This window comes from Balaenoptera acutorostrata, chromosome 7, assembly GCF_949987535.1.
Source record: "Balaenoptera acutorostrata chromosome 7, mBalAcu1.1, whole genome shotgun sequence".
In the NCBI taxonomy this organism is placed as follows: domain Eukaryota; kingdom Metazoa; phylum Chordata; class Mammalia; order Artiodactyla; family Balaenopteridae; genus Balaenoptera; species Balaenoptera acutorostrata.
In genome coordinates, this window is record NC_080070.1 from 80,178,015 (window position 1) to 80,195,023 (window position 17,009).

Below are 17,009 nucleotides of genomic sequence, written 5' to 3' on the forward strand. Positions count from 1 at the left end.
TCTCTCCTTCCACCTTCCTTTGCTGAGTCTAGCCTCTCTCTCTGTTTCAACCACATTTAAAAAGATTCTCCTCTTATCTCTCTGATTTTCCATTTTACAGACAACTTTATTCTCAGATGCCAATGAAAACACATTTGCCATCACATTTTCACATATGGCTCTCTATACATTCCACTCCTTCTCTGCTTCAGCCTTTGCATATTTAAAGATTTATTAATAGTCTTACTAACATAAGACTTTCCACTCCAGATTTTCTTTCCTTCTAAAGGTAGAGCCTAGATGACCCATTGGTTTTTGTTTTTGTTGATTATTTTGGGGGTGTTGGGCAAAATTTTATTAGATAGTATACAAAAAGGCAAAAGAGCTGGAACATAGAAGAAAAAAATGATAAATTAGATTTCATCAAAATTAAATACATTTGCTCTTCAAAAGACACCCTTAAGAAAATGAAAAAGCTAAATCAGACTGAGAGAAAGTATTTGAAACACACGTATTAAACAAAACACTTGTTTCCAAAATATATGAAGAATACTTCCAACTAAATAATACGACAAAAAACCCAATAAAATGGGCAAATTATTTGAGCAGACCCTTCACAGAAGAAACTACATAAGTACACAAAGTACATAAAAAGATAATCAACTTCATTAGTCATGAGGAAAATTCCCAAAGAGATATCTCACTATACTAGATGACCTCTTTGTTTTTGCAGCATAAAATAGTAAAGACATCAAAATTTTAGTCTTTTTTTTTCTCCTTCGTTAGTTTTTGTAGGTGTGAAGAAAGGGTACAGATGTTAGTTCTTATGAATATAAACTATATTCCCCCTTTTGAAGGCAAAAACATCTACAGGCAGCTTTATTTCAAATAATATTTTCATCTCTCCCCCTCTTCCATGGGGATTATCTTCCTTTTTGGGAAAATAAAAATCTGGACAATAGTTGATGTAAAAAGTTAAAAATTGTCTTTATTTCATATCTACAAAAAATTATACTACAAGTCCAATTCCTCTGTAAAAAATACGGTCACCAGTAGGTTACTTTTCTATTCTGTTCCTGTTCTATTAGAGATAATAGCCACAGTCTCTTGGTATACTCACTTGTAATTCTTAGTAATTTTTGAACATCTGTAAAACACCCCACTCTCCCTGTCTCCAGGCCCACCACCAGCTATTACTTTACACAATCTTTAATCTCATGGTGAAAACAATGATGTGAAATTTGCTTTCTGTTTAGAAACAAAAGATGCTCCATGAAAAAGGCTTTCTGATCCTCACCTTCTAACCGACAAAATGAAGTGAGAATTATCCTCTAGAGTGCTAGGTGGTATGAAAAAAGTTAAACCGTAATAATAATCTCTGCTGATTTGGGATTTACAGAGTAATCTGAACCCTTTAGCGGATAGGTGGGCCCTTTAAAAATGTCGGACTGTAGGAAGTCTGTTCAAAGTGGTAGTAAACCTCTCTGAACTAACTGAAGAGATCTCAGTTGCATTTCAGAGAGTTCAACTCTAGGGAGATTTGAAATGCTCTAAACATATGGTAGAGTCGGTTAGTTATAAAAGCCACTTCTGCATGGGGGCCTGCTCAATGTTGTTCCCTGGATAATATGGTCCAGAGGGGCCACATAATAAATGAATTCTCTGTCTACTCATTCTACTTCCTTTCCGTAAATTTTAATTTCTTTCTGGGTAGAGAAAAACCTTTTCCATATATCTGTGTAGTGCTGCTTTAGAGGCATTCACATAGAGATAATAGGCATAGTTTCTTGGTATATCCCAGGAATTCCCAGTAACTTTTAAACATCTGCAAAATACTACCTTGTCACTGTCTCCAGGCCCTATGTTAGCGCTTATTTGTCCACATCTTTAATCTCATGATTAAAACAACAAAGTGATTGAAATGTGAATTCAAAACATTCTTCCCTGCTTTGCTTTGTCCTGGTCCTTATAGTCTGTCCCCGTTACAAAGCACAGTAATTAAAGACACAGTTCTTCAGGATAGTTACAGTGTGTTGACAAAAATAAGAAACAAATGGAATGGTTTCAGTCTTGTGGAGAATATATATTTCAATGAAGGAAGAAACCTAACCAGTTGATAACTGCCTTTGCTAGAAATGAATTGGACCAACTCTTGTGGGATAATGTTGCAGAAATGAAATAAAAACATTTTCTATATTTTCATATCAACTCTTGCTCTAATTTCAATTTTCCCAAATGGGAAGATTACCATTGAAAAAAGAGTAATTTAAGCAAAAAAGAGAGCATAACCTAAGATGACCCTAAGTATCATATTTAAATTCTATTTAAATTTCAACAAATAGGCTATAAACTTTGTGAGTACAGAAGCCAAGGACTGTGTTATTCAATCTTATGTTTCTAGCACTTAGCACAGTCACTGACTTATAAACTAACAAGAACAATCACTTCTTTGAGTAACTGTGTCAGCCACAGTTGTACTATGCTTATGTGTAAGTCTGTTCACAAGTAATCCTCAAAATTATATCATGATATAGGTACTTTCATTATCCACATTGTGCAGATGAGGAACCTGAAGTTTGTATAAGTTAATTTACCCAATATTTCCCATCTATCCAGTTGCAGAGTCAATTCTATTTCCTTTACTGAATATCAAAATCAATTCCATCTGACTATAAACCAAGTGTTCTTAGCTACCCATCTATACTACAGAGATAGTGAGATACAGAGGAATTAGCTGAGTTGAGAAATAGTAAAAGGTAAAAATATAAGCAAATAAAAAAAACCAGAATGTGTTGATCAAGTAGTCATGGGGATGGTGTTAAGGGAAAAGAAAAAGTAATGGGGAGTGTCCCAGTTTTAGCCTGGTTGGTTGATTGGATGATGAGCCCTTTCACTGAGTTAGGGAATGTAGAGGAAGGATAGGATTTCAGGGGGAAAAAGAAAGGACAGTAGTGGTGGCAAAGATAATATAATTTTTGACATTTGGGGGTTAATTTTCCTTTTAGACATCCCAAAAGAGAGACCATTAGGCCCTAGGATGTGTGATCTGGGAATCACCATAGGAATAAGATCTAGTGAGATAGATTTGTGTACCATCTGCACATACTGTTGATTCTGGTCATTTAGGGTAGTTATGTTCTAGAATGTTGCCACAAACACTGAATTAGCAAATACTGAGCCACTGCTCCTAGTTCCCGAGAGCCATCTCGTCACAGTGTGTTTTTCAACTCCTTAATACATAACTTTGTTCTGTGTGTTTTTGTTTAAAGACACCTCATTCAATATGTATTTCTTATAAACAATTAATTATGTAAAATACTAACCAAGAAAGGTCTAACAGTTTCCTGACCCTGGGTAATGTCACCATAAGTGTTTTCAGCTTTCAGTCTTACAATAACACTGTCCACTATACTTTTTTTTTTTTTTTTTTTTTTGGTTTTGTGATGGTTAGTTTTGTGTGTCAACTTGGATGGGCCATGGTGTCCGGTCCCCAGATATTTGGTCAAATATTATTCCGGATGTTTCTGTGAAGGTGATTTTTAGATGAGATTAACACTTAAATTGAATTTTGTGTAAAGCAAATTACACACCATAATGTGGAAGGGCCTCCAGTCAACTGAAGAACCTTGTTAATAGAATAATCTTGTCCTCTCCCCAGTAAAGGGTATTCTGCAAGCAGACTGCTACTGGACCACAACCTCTGTCTCCAGCCTGCCTCCCACCCCATCACATTTTGGGTTTATCAGAAGCCTCCACAATCACATGAGCCAATTCCTTAAAGCTAATCTCTCTGTCTGTATATATACACATCCTATTGGTTCTGTTTCTCTGAAGAACCGCGATAATACCGTTTTTGTCTTATGGATCCACAGATGTAGATGTTTTCCATCATTTCCACGGCTTCCTCACACATGATAGATGTTACCTTAGCACTTTTCAGAGCTGCCTCACATACAGATTGGTCATTTATCTCTTACTTGGTCTGGATGTACCATATTATTGATTCATGAACACTGAACTCACGGTCAACAGCACAACTCACACCTGAACAAAGCTTATCTGATGCTCATATTTTCTCCATAAGGCACATCACAGACTTCTCACGCTTAGGAACACTAGACAGCACTTCAACACTACTCTTGTTGGCCATTTCAAACAGCAAAATCGCCAACAAAAAGCACACAAGTGTGAAAAAGTGTGGATTTAAACAGACCACTAAATGGCCACCTATTTACAGCATGAGAAGTGAAACAAGAAGGCAGAGCATCACCTTTTTCTACCTCATTTAGGAACGTACATGTCAGAGGACTCTCATTTTCCACACTCTGAATGGTATGAATGATGGTGAAGGCAGCAAGGATGGATTTGGGGGTCACAGATATCTTTTAGTAAGTAAGTGAATTTGCAAACAAGAAGTCCACAAATAATGAAGTACAACTCTATGTGGGAGGTTTTTAACTTATACCTCTTCTTATTATCTTATTATACACAAAGTGATTTTAGGGGCCTTTGATAGAATATATAAAACGGTAAGTTAGAAAATATTTAACAATGTAGTAGGCAAAAGAAATAAGGTTAAGAACAAAACAGAACATATTCACACCACAAGATTCCACAGTGTTATTTCAACCAGGTCTCACATTTGGCACTGAGTTTCTGGGTGGGTAAAATTAGATGATGTAAGGGTCAAATGTAGTCTGGGAAATGCTCACATTGAAGGGACAGATAAAAAGAAATCATCCATATGAAGCCCACGGCAGTAAAAATGAGGTTTTCACTTCCTTACTAGGTGCCACGTTTTTGACCTATGCAAGATAAAGTCTTACTACAAAGTTTTCTCCAGCAAATGAATACATTATATCATAATATGTTATCAATGAACACATTATATTAGTGTCAAGAAGATACTCTGCAACTCAATCATGTACGAAACCTGCTCTCAACTTCGTGAAGGGAAAACTAGTGCGATAGATAAAGATTATTTCATCCTAAGCAAAATATAATTTACACAATAATGCAAAAATCATATTGGTGCATTAGGTTTTTATGCCTAGACCTAATGGAAAGATATTCCAAGTATATGGAAAAGCATGAAGGGTGAGCTAAAAATCAGTGGCTGCTGGAAGAGACACTCATCTGTTCTTGAGAGCCTCTGGTGCTCTGTCCTTTTCTTCCCAACTCTGAAATCAGGGCTGCCATGTCCATAGTCTAAAACTGGCAGTGTTGGGAGTATTTACATAGAAATCAGCAAATGATCGGGAAAGTTTTTACCCCAAAAAATCAGTTGTTAAACACTCAACAACATAACCCTGACTAAAACTCATAGTACACTATCTTATTTATTTCCTATAAAATACATCCTATTTTTCAATAAAAGAGTAAATTATTAATTCATAATTTATACTTCAATCTTTCGATATGAATTATAGTTGAAGATCTAAGGAAATGCAAAAAACTCAATGACACTAACATCCTCTATTATCATTTATTAATTTTTTAATTCTACTGTCAGAATATAACTTACATTCTTTTATAGATAGTGTTGAATGATGTTAAAAATTTTGAGCTCCTAAATTATGAGTAGTTTTATGAAACGCTATGGACAGAATAAAGTTCTTTTCCTGTTTTAACAAGAGACTGACTTAATCGTTACTATCTAGAACATTACTTTTTCATACAGGGCTGATACCTCTTAACAATTCTCTAGACCCACTTCTAAAAGATACCAAAAGAAAAAAGATAAGTCTAAAATGCAACGCTGGGACTTCCTTGGTGGCACAGTGGCTAAGAATCTGCTTTCCAATGCAGGGGATGCTGGTTCAATCCCTGGTCAGGGAACTAGATCCCACATGCATGCCACAACTAAGAGTTCACATGCCACAACTAAGGAGCCTGCCTGCAACAACTAAGACCTGGTGCAACCCCAAAAATTAATTAATTAATTAATTAAAATAAAATGCTGTATATGCTTTCCACCACTATTAAAATTCTCATCCCATTCTAGTTTCTAATTAAAAATTTTACTTCAGTAAAATATTCTCTATTTATTTCCTTAATTTTCATAATCAGGGCATCATGCACCTGGGAAGAGATTTTACTATAGTCCTAACTTTACAATTTTACAGCATATTCTTGCTCTCAACAGTCTTTTTTTCTTTTTAAAGATATAAACAATTTTTTTCTAAAAATATAGTTGAAACATAACATTATTTTAAACACAATTCATGAGTCACACAAGAGAATTAATAGTAAGTGCAATCAGTTATATTATACATTCTTTAATAGATGTGTTGCTTAAATTTTTATTTAAATACAATCGTATTCTCACACTGACACATAATTTTAGATTTTACCTGATTTCTTTTAGACAACAATTGGCAGTCGATTCTAATTTCTTTCTTTCTCTGAAACTTATTGCCAATAAGTTACTAATCTGTAAATGTGTGCTTAAATTAACATAGGTAATTAGTACTTAAAAACTTGACACAAGATTAAAATGCAATTTCTAAATGTAAATAGTGACAGTACCAAGTAGGACCAAGCCACTTCAAATTTTTATTGTTATATTTAAGTATTCTCAAAGTACATCATGTAAGAACATTTTCTGCAAATTAATGAGTTATTTTGAGTTTAATTTTTTTTTGTATATCAAAACTATAGAAAAGATAACATGGCTATTATTTAATTCTGGCCCGACTGACTCAAGATGCCATAATGATATGCACAATACAGTTGATTACAGTGGTTCTGTGTCTTTTATTCCCAAATATATCAGTAGAGAAGGAAAGTGTGCCATGAAAATATAAATCTGGAGGTCAGAATCTCTAGCTAGCCACTGGTTCCTCTGTGGGATCAACAACGTGGCTTGTAACATGTTACCTCGCTTGTGAAATGAAGGAGTTAATTACATGAACTCTAAACTTCCTTTTTGGGCTTTTCTGGTTCTACATTTTCAAATCTAAAAAAAAATAGTACACATAGTAGTGACATATGACTCCTCTTTACAGCACTTTTTTATTCTCAATCTGAAAAACTATATGTGTGGGAGACCTTCAAGATGGTGGAGGACTAAGAAGTGGAGATCACCTTCCTCCCCACGAATACACCAGAAATACATCTACCTGTGGAACAACTCCTACAGAACACCTACTGAACACTGGCAGAAGACCTCAGACTTCCCAAAAAGCAAGAAATTCCCCACGTACCTGGGTAGGGCAAAAGAAAAAACGAAAAACAGAGACAAAAGAATAGGGACAGGACCTGCACCACTGGGAGGGAGCAGTTAATGAGGAAAAGTTTCCACACACTAGGAAGTCCCTTCACTGGTAGAGATGGGGGATGGTGGGGGGAAGCTATGGAGCCATGGAGGAGAGCACAGCAATCGGGGTGCAGAAGGCAAAGCAGAGAGACTCCCACACAGAGGATCGGTGCTGACCAGCACTCACCAGCCTGAGAGGCTTGTCTGCTCACCCACCAGGGTGGGTGGGGGCTGGGAGCTGAGGCTCGGGCTTTGGAGGTCGGATCCCAGGGAGAGGACTGGGGTTGGCTGCGTGAACACAGCCTGAAGGGGGTTAGTGAGCCATAGCTAGCCAGGAGGGAGTCCAGGAAAAAGTCTGGAACTGCCTAAGAGGCAAGAGACCATTGTTTCAGGGTGCATGAGGAGAGGGGATTCAGAGCACCACCTAAATGAGCTCCAGAGATGGGCGCAAGCTGCAGCTAACAGCATGGACCCCAGAGAGCGGCATGAAATGCTAAGGCTGCTGCTGCAGCCACCAAGGAGCCTGTGTGCAAGCACACGTCACTCTCCACACCTCCCCTCCCGGGAGCCTGTGCAGCCCGCCGCTGCCAGGGTCCCGTGATCCAGGGACAACTTCCCCGGGAGAACACATGGCACACCTCAGGCTGGTGCAACGTCACGCCGGCCTCTGCCGCCACAGACTCGCCCCACATTCAGTACCCCTCTGTCCCCCAGCCTGAGTGAGCCAGAGCCCCCTAATCAGCCGCTACTTTAACCCCCTACTGTCTGGGTGAAGAACAGAGGCCCTCAGGTGACCTACACACAGAGGCAAGGCCAAATCCAAAGCTGAACCCCAGGAGCTGTGCAAACAAAGAAGAGAAAGGGAAATCTCTCCCAGCAGCCTCAGGAGCAGCGGATTAAATCTCCACAATCAACTTGATGTACCCTGCATCTCTGAAATAACTGAAGAGACAACAAATCATCCCAGAATTGAGGCGGTGGACTTTGGGAGCAACTGTAGAGTTGGGGTTTGCTTTCTGCATCTAATTTGTTTCTGATTTTATGTTTATTTTATTTTAGTATTTAGAGCTTATTATCATCAGTAGATTTGTTTATTGATTTGGTTGCTCTCTACCTTTTTTTTATATATATATATTTTTTTCCTTTTTCTCTTTTTGTGAGTGTGTATGTGTATGCTTCTTTGTGTGATTTTGTCTGTATAGCGTTGCTTTTACCATTTGCCCTAGGGTTCTGTCTGTCCATTTTTTTTGTTTTTGTCTTTTACTATAGTTTTTAGCACTTGTTATCATTGGTGGATTTATTTTTTGGTTTGGTTGCTCTCTTCTTTCTTTTTTTTTTTCTTTATTTTATTACTTTTTAATTTTAAAAAATTAAAAATGTTTTTATTTTAATAACTTTATTTTGTTTTATTATTTTCTTTCTTTCTCTCTTTTTTTCTCCCTTTTCTTCTGAGCCATGTGACTGACAGGATCTTGGTGCTCCAGCCGGGTGTCAAATCTCTGTCTCTGAGGTGTGAAAGCCGAGTTCAGGACATTGGTGCACCGAAGACCTCCCATCTCCACATAATATCAAACAGCAAAAGCTCACCCAGAGATCTCCATCTCAAGGCTAAGACCCAGCTCCACTCAATAACCAGAAAGCTACAGTGCTGGACACCCTATGCCAAACAACTAGCAAGACAGGAACACAACCCCACCCATTAGCAAAAACGCTGCCTAAAATCATAATAAGGGCACAGACACGCCAAAACACACCACCAGATGCAGTCCTGCCCACCAGAAAGACAAGATCCAGCCTCATCCACCAGAACACAGGCACCAGTCCCCTCCACCAGGAAGCCTACACAACCCACTGAACCAACCGTAGCCACTGGGGGCAGACACCAAAAACAGAGGGAACTATGAACCTGCAGCCTGCGAAAAGGAGACCCCAAACACAGTAAGTTAAGCAAAATGAAAAGACAGAGAAACACACAGCAGATGAAAGAGCAAGGTAGAGAGCCCACCAGACCAAACAAATGAAGAGGAAATAGGCAGTCTACCTGAAAAAGAATTCAGAGTAATAAGAGTAAAGATGATTCAAAATCTTGGAAATAGAATGGAGAAAATACAGGAAACGTTTAACAAGGACCTAGAAGAACTAAAGAGCAAACAAACAATGATGAACAACAAAATAAATTAAAATAAAAATTCTCCAGAAGGAATCAATAGCAGAATAACTGAGGCAGAAGAATGGATAAGTGACCTGGAAGATAAAATAGTGGAAATAACTACCACAGAGCAGAATAAAGATAAAAGAAAGAAAAGAATTAAGGACACTCTCAGAGACCTCTGGGACAACATTAAACACACCAACATTCGAATTATAGGGGTCCCAGCAGAAGATGATAAAAAGAAAGAGTCTGAGAAAATATTTGAAGAGATGATAGTTGAAAACTTCCCTAATATGGGAAAGGAAATAGTTAATCAAGTCCAGGAAGCACAGAGAGTCCCATACAGGATAATGCAAGGAGAAACAGGCCAAGACACATATTAATCAAACTATCAAAAATTAAATACAAAGAAATAATTTTAAAAGTAACAAGGGAAAAACAACAAATAACATACAAGGGAATCCCCTTAAGGTTAACAGATGATATTTCAGCAGAAAATCTGCAAGCCAGAGGGAGTGACAGGACATATTTAAAGTGATGAAAGGGAAAAACCTACCACCAAGATTACTCTACCCAGCAAGGATCTCATTCAGATTTGATGGAGAAATTAAAAACTTTACAGACAAGCAAATGCTAAGAGAATTCAGCACCACCAAACCAGCTTTACAACAAATGCTAAAGGAACTTCTCTAGGCAGGAAACACAAGAGAAGGAAAAGACCTACAATAACAAACCCAAAACATTTAAGAAAATGGTAATAGCAACACACGTATCGATAACTACCTTAACTGTAAATGGATTAAATGCTCCAACCAAAAGACATAGACTGGCTGAATGGATACAAAAACAAGACCCGTATATATGCTGTCTACAAGAGACCCAAGTCAGACCTAGGGACACATACAGACTGAAAGTGAGGGGATGGAAAAAGATATTCCATGCAAATGGAAATCAAAAGAAAGCTGGAGTAGCAATTCTCATATCAGATAAAATAGACTTTAAAATAAAGACTATTACAAGAGACAAAGAAGGATACTACATAATGATCAAGAGATCAATCCAAGAAGAAGATATAACAATTGTAAATATGTATGCACCCAACATAGGAGCACCTCAATATATAAGTCAAATGCTAACAGCCATAAAAGGGGAAATTGACAGTATCACAATCATAGTAGGGGATCTTAACACCCACTTTCACCAATGGATAGATCATCCAAGATGAAAATAAATAAGGAAACACAAGCTTTAAATGATACATTAAACAAGATGGACTTAATTGATATTTATAGGACATTCCATCCAAAAACAACAGAATACACATTCTTCTCAAGTGCTCGTGGAACATTCTCCAGGATAGATCATATCTTGGGTCACAAATCAAGCCCTGGAAAATTTTAAAAAATTGAAATAGTATCAAGTATCTTTTCTGACCACAACACTATGAGACTAGATATCAATTACAGGAAAAAATCTATAAAAAATACAAACACATGGAGGCTAAACAATACACTACTAAATAACCAAGAGATCACTGAAGAAATCAAAGAAGAAATCAAAAACTAACTAGAAACAAATGACAATGAAAACACGACAACCCAAAACCTATGGGAGGCAGCAAAAGCACTTCTAAGAGGGAAGTTTAGAGCAATACAATTGTACCTCAAGAAACAAGAAACACCTCAAATAAACAACCTAAACTTACACCTAAAGCAATTCGAGAAAGAAGAACATAAAAACCCAAAGTTAGCAGAAGGAAAGAAATCATAAAGATCAGATCAGAAATAAATGAAAAAGAAATGAAGGAAACAATAGCAAAGATCAATAAAACTAAAAGCTGGTTCTTTGAGAAGATAAACAAAATTTATAAAACATTAGCCAGACTCATCAAGAAAAAAGGGGAGAAGACTCAAATCAATAGAAGTAGAAATGAAAAAGGAGAAGTAACCACTGACACTGCAGAAATACAAACAATCATGAGAGATTACTACAAGCAACTATATACCAATAAAATGGACAACCTGGAAGAAATGGACAAGTTCTTAGAAAAGCACAACCTTCTGAGATTGAACCAGGAAGAAACAGAAAATATAAACAGACCAATCACAAGCACTGATATTGAGACTGTGATTAAAAGTCTCCCAACAAACAAAAGCCCAGGACCAGATGGCTTCACAGGCGAATTCTATCAAATATTTAGAGAAGAGCTAACACCTATCTTTCTCAAACTCTTCCAAAATATAGCAGAGGGAGAACACTCCCAAACTCATTCTACAAGGCCACCATCACCCTGATATCAAAACCAGACAAAGATGTCACAAAGAGAGAAAACTACAGGCCAATATCTCTGATGAACACAGATGCAAAAATCCTCAACAAAATACTCGCATACAGAATCCAACAGCACATTAAAAGGATCATACACCATAATCAAGTGGGGTTTTTCTCAGAAATGCAAGGATTCTTCAGTATACGCAACTCAATGTGATAAACCATATTAACAAACTGAAGGAGAAACACCATATGATCATCTCAATAGATGCAGAAAAAGCTTTTGACAAAGTTCAACACGCACTTATGATAAAAACGCTCCAGAAAGTAGGCATAGAGGGAACCTACCTCAACACAATAAAGGCCATATATGACAAACCTACTGCCAACATCGTCCTCAATGGTGAAAAGTTTAAACCAGTTCCTCTAAGATCAGGAACAAGACAAGGTTGTCCACTCTCACCATTATTATTCAACATAATTTTGGTAGTTATAGCCAGAGCAATCAGAGAAGAAAAAGAAATAAAAGGAATCCAAATCAGAAAAGAAGAAGTAAAGCTGTCACTATTTGCAAATGACATGATACTATACATGGAGAATCCTAAAGATGCTACCACAAAACTACTAGAGCTAATCAATGAATTTGGTAAAGTAGCAGGATGCAAAATTAATGCACAGAAGTCTCTTGCACTCCTATACACTAATGATGAAAAATCTGAAAGAGAAATTAAGGAAACTCTCTCATTTACCATCGCAACAAAAAAATAAAATACCTAGGTAGAAAATTACCTAAGGAGACAAAAGACCTGTATGCAGAAAACTATAAGACACGGATGAAAGAAATTAAAGATGATACCAACAGATGGAGAGATATACCATGTTCTTGGATTGGAAGAATCAACATTGTGAAAATGACTATACTATCCAAAGCAACCTACAGGTTCAATGCAATCCCTATCAAACTACCAATGGCATTTTTCACAGAACTAGAACAAAAAATTTCACAATTTGTATGGAAACACAAAAGACCCCGAATAGCCAAAGCAATCTTGAGAAAGAAAAACAGAGCTGGAGGAATCAGGCTCCTGGACTTCAGACAATACTGTAAAGCTACAGTAATCAAGACAGTATGGTTCTGGCAGAAAAACAGAAATACAGATCAATGGAACAGGATAGAAAGCCCAGAGATAAACCCATGCACATATGGTCACCTTATTTTTGATAAAGGAGGCAAGAGTATACAATGGAGAAAAGACAGCCTCTTCAATAACTGGTGCTGGGAAAACTAGACAGCTACATGTAAAAGAATGAAATTAGAACACTTCCTAACACCATACACAAAAATAAACTCAAAATGGATTAAAGACCTAAATGTAAGGCCAGACACTATCAAACTCTTAGAGGAAAACATAGGCAAAACACTCTATGATATAAATCACAGCAAGGTCCTTTTGACCCACCTCCTAGAGAAATGGAAATAAAAACAAAAATAAACAAATGGGACCTAATGAAACTTAAAAGCTTTTGCACAGCAAAGGAAACCATAAACAAGACCAAAAGGCAACCCTCAGAATGGGAGAAAATATTTGCAAATGAAGCAACTGACAAAGGATTAATCTCCAAAATTTACAAGCAGCTCATGAAGCTCAATATCAAAAAAACAAACAACCCAATCCAAAAGTGGGTAGAAGACCTAAATAGACATTTCTCCAAAGAAGATACACAGATTGCCAACAAACACATGAAAAGATATTCAACATCACTAATCATTAGAGAAATGCAAATCAAAACTACAATGATGTGTCAACTCACACCAGTCAGAATGGCCATCACCAAAAAATCCAGAAACAATAAATGCTGGAGAGGGTGTGGAGAAAAGGGAACCCTCTTGCACTGTTGGTGGGAATGGAAATTGATACAGCCACTATGGAGAACAGTATGGAGGTTCCTCAAAAAACTAATAGTAGAACTACCATACGACCCAGCAATCCCACTACTGGGCATACACCCTGAGAAAACCATAATTCAAAAAGAGTCACGTACCACAATGTTCATTGCAGCTCTATTTACAATAGCCAGGACATGGAAGCAACCTAAGTGTCCACTGACAGATGAACGGATAAAGAAGATGTGGCACATATATATACAATGGAATATTACTGAGTCATAAAAAGAAACAAAACTGAGCTCTTTGTAGTGAGGTGGATGGACCTAGAGACTGTCATACAGAGTGAAGTAAGTCAGAAAGAGAAAAACAAATACTGTATGCTAACACATATATATGGAATCTAAAAAAAAAAAAAAAAAAGGTTCTGATGAACCTAGGGGCAGGACAGGAATAAAAATGCAGACGTAGAGAATGGACTTGAGGACACGGGGAGGGGGAAGGGTAAGTTGGGACGAAGTGAGAGAGTGGCATGGACATATATACACTACCAAATGTAAAATAGATAGCTAGTGGGAAGCAGCCGCATAGCAAAGGGAGATCAGCTCGGTGCTTTGTGACCACCTAGAGGGGTGGGATAGGGAGGGTGGGAAGGAGACGCAAGAGGGAGGAGATATGGGGATATATGTATATGTATAGCTGATTCAGTTTGTTATAAAGCAGAAACTAACACACCATTGTAAAGCAATAATACTCCAATAAAGATGTTAAAGATAACTAAATAAATTTTAAAAAGAAAAAGTATGTGTGTGTGAGAGAGTTTAAATTATGGAAAAGAAAGCTATTTCAAACCAAATATCAAAGTTTGTTTTTCCCCAAGTTAGTGCAATATAACTTTTTTTAATTGAACATAAATAACCACTTTGGAAGTTGGCTGTGGCTCACGGAGAAATGAAAAGGTACTCCTACTCTTGAAAAACAGGTTTTTTTCTTTTTTAATGGAATTTTTTAAAAAAACCATCTTGTAGAATAAGTGGCGCCACAAGAATGACAAGATTATACTAGATATGAGATAAGGCCCTGAATAGCTTCCATTCAAGCAAGAAAGAATATCTTACAATTTATTTTAATAATTTTTAACACAGAGTTAGAATTTCTAAAATAGTTGCTGCAATTAGGTTACTTGTATTAAATTGGAGAGAACATCTAGTTTAACACGGTTCGATTCTCCATACTTTACCACTACTTATAAGTTAACTGTATTTTCTACAGGCATGGGAAGAAGTAGAACCTTCTTACCACACTTTGGACTCCACCGTGATTGTGCATTTTTACCTAAGGCAGCATGTGATGAGAGACAGAGCCTGCCCTCTAGCAGTGGCCACTCACAAGAGGTATTTAGGGTGATTTCACCTTGAATGAAAGCTGAGATCAAAGGATGTTTGTCACTTTCCTAGTTTAATGCTATTTTCTGATGATGCTTTCCAATAATTATTTAGGCGTCAACCAATTCCAATTACTTCTTTCTCCTCTTTTCAAGTTAATTGATTTATTTAGCATACATTCACTTAAATAACCATTTTTTTCCAACACAGACTCCAAGAGAGCCCTATTTTGAGTTAAATAACACTCCACAAAAATAAATGTCTTAGAAAATCCTTTTGTTGTTCCCAACAACTACAAAAAAAAACCCAAAAAGATTCAGGGAGGAAAGAGAGAGAGGGTAAGGGAGAGGGAGAAAGAGAGAGAGGACCAGGCAGAGCTGATCTCCTCTGAACTGAGACTCTAGTAACTATTATAAACACTTTGATGAACTAGAATGGAAAGGCACAAGCTGGGAAGAATACTGGACTACGTGTCTGAAAAATTATATGCTATAAACTACTTGTCCGTGTAATGTTATTTCTCCTCAATAAAAGTTTTGAGAAAACTTGGTTTTATACCTGATTATCAGAATGCTAAAACATATGGTCCTTTTACAATGATTTTTTCCAGTTCCCTTACAAGGGAATCGCAGTGAAAATTATTGCTTTTTTGATCATGTTGCTATATCTTTGAGATTCTCCCTTTATAGGATAGAAATTGAGGCCCAGGAAGAGTACATCCTTAAAATATATCAATATTATATATCATTATTTCCTAAAGGTTAATGGACTATACATGTAATTTGTCCTGATCAGGAGAAGAAAGCAAACAAAAAACAGCAACAACAGCACAGGGCATACAAATCCAAAAATCATTAATTTCAAGCCAATCAGGTCTGGTTTGCAAACTTTAGAAACTGGTGCAATTTTAGAAACTTCAGGTGCAACCTGAAGACTTGTGCTGGAATCTGTCTCAGAAGATGATAGTCCTCTGTTTATGAACAGTTAAAGTTGGTAATGTTTGAGAAGGAGTAACTACTGGAATGGCTTTTTGCAACACAAATCTGATTAATTTTTAAATGAAGATATAAACTGCTGTGAACTGTGCATTGTTACTATTTATCCAGCTCTTCCTTTTTTAATTAACTATTTTTCTAATTATTACTTTGCTAACTTGATAATTTGCTAAGTTACACAGCATTTATTAGGCAAACCAGTAACTTTTCTCATCCTCAATTTCTTGACATAAGAAATAAATGATGAAACTTAACGATCTCTAAGATCTCTTCTAGCTGTAAAATTCTGACTTTTTTGCTAAATGTGTAATCCGAATTCCCTCTACATCTCTTAAATAGTCTTGAAGTAATACCTGTAAACTGTAGGATTTCATTCAGAACAGGAAAGTACAGTGAAATAACTCACAATGTCTCTAAATCCCTGCGGATATATTCACATGTCATTGAACATAAAAACTACTTTTTACTTTACTATAAAATACTCATTGTATTTATGTTACTATAAAATATACAATTGTAGAGTTGTCTGAAATGCTACACCTGTTCTCAGCCCAGCAGCATACATGCTAAAATTGGAAATAATGTACGTTGTGTAAGAAAGCAGGGTTGCACTGAAATTTCTTCCTCAGAAATAAAAGAGACGTGGAACATTTTATTCCAATCAAAAATATCTATTATGGGCTTCCGTGGTGGCGCAGTGGTTGAGAATCTGCCTGCTAATGCAGGGGACACGGGTTCGAGCCCTGGTCTGGGAAGATCCCACATGCCACGGAGCAACTAGGCCCGTGAGCCACAACTACTGAGCCTGCGCGTCTGGAGCCTGTGCTCCGCAACAAGAGAGGCCACGATAGTGAGAGGCCCGCACATCGCAATGAAGAGTGGCCCCCACTCGCCGCAACTAGAGAAAGCCCTCACACAGAAACGAAGACCCAACACAGCTAAAAATAAATTAATTAATTTAAAAAAAAATCCATTGATTGCCAAATATGTGCAAAATATTTTGCCAGGTACTACAGCAAATACACCATCTAGGCTTCAAAGGATTTAAAAATTAATAGAAGGAATAATGCATTCATCTATTCAT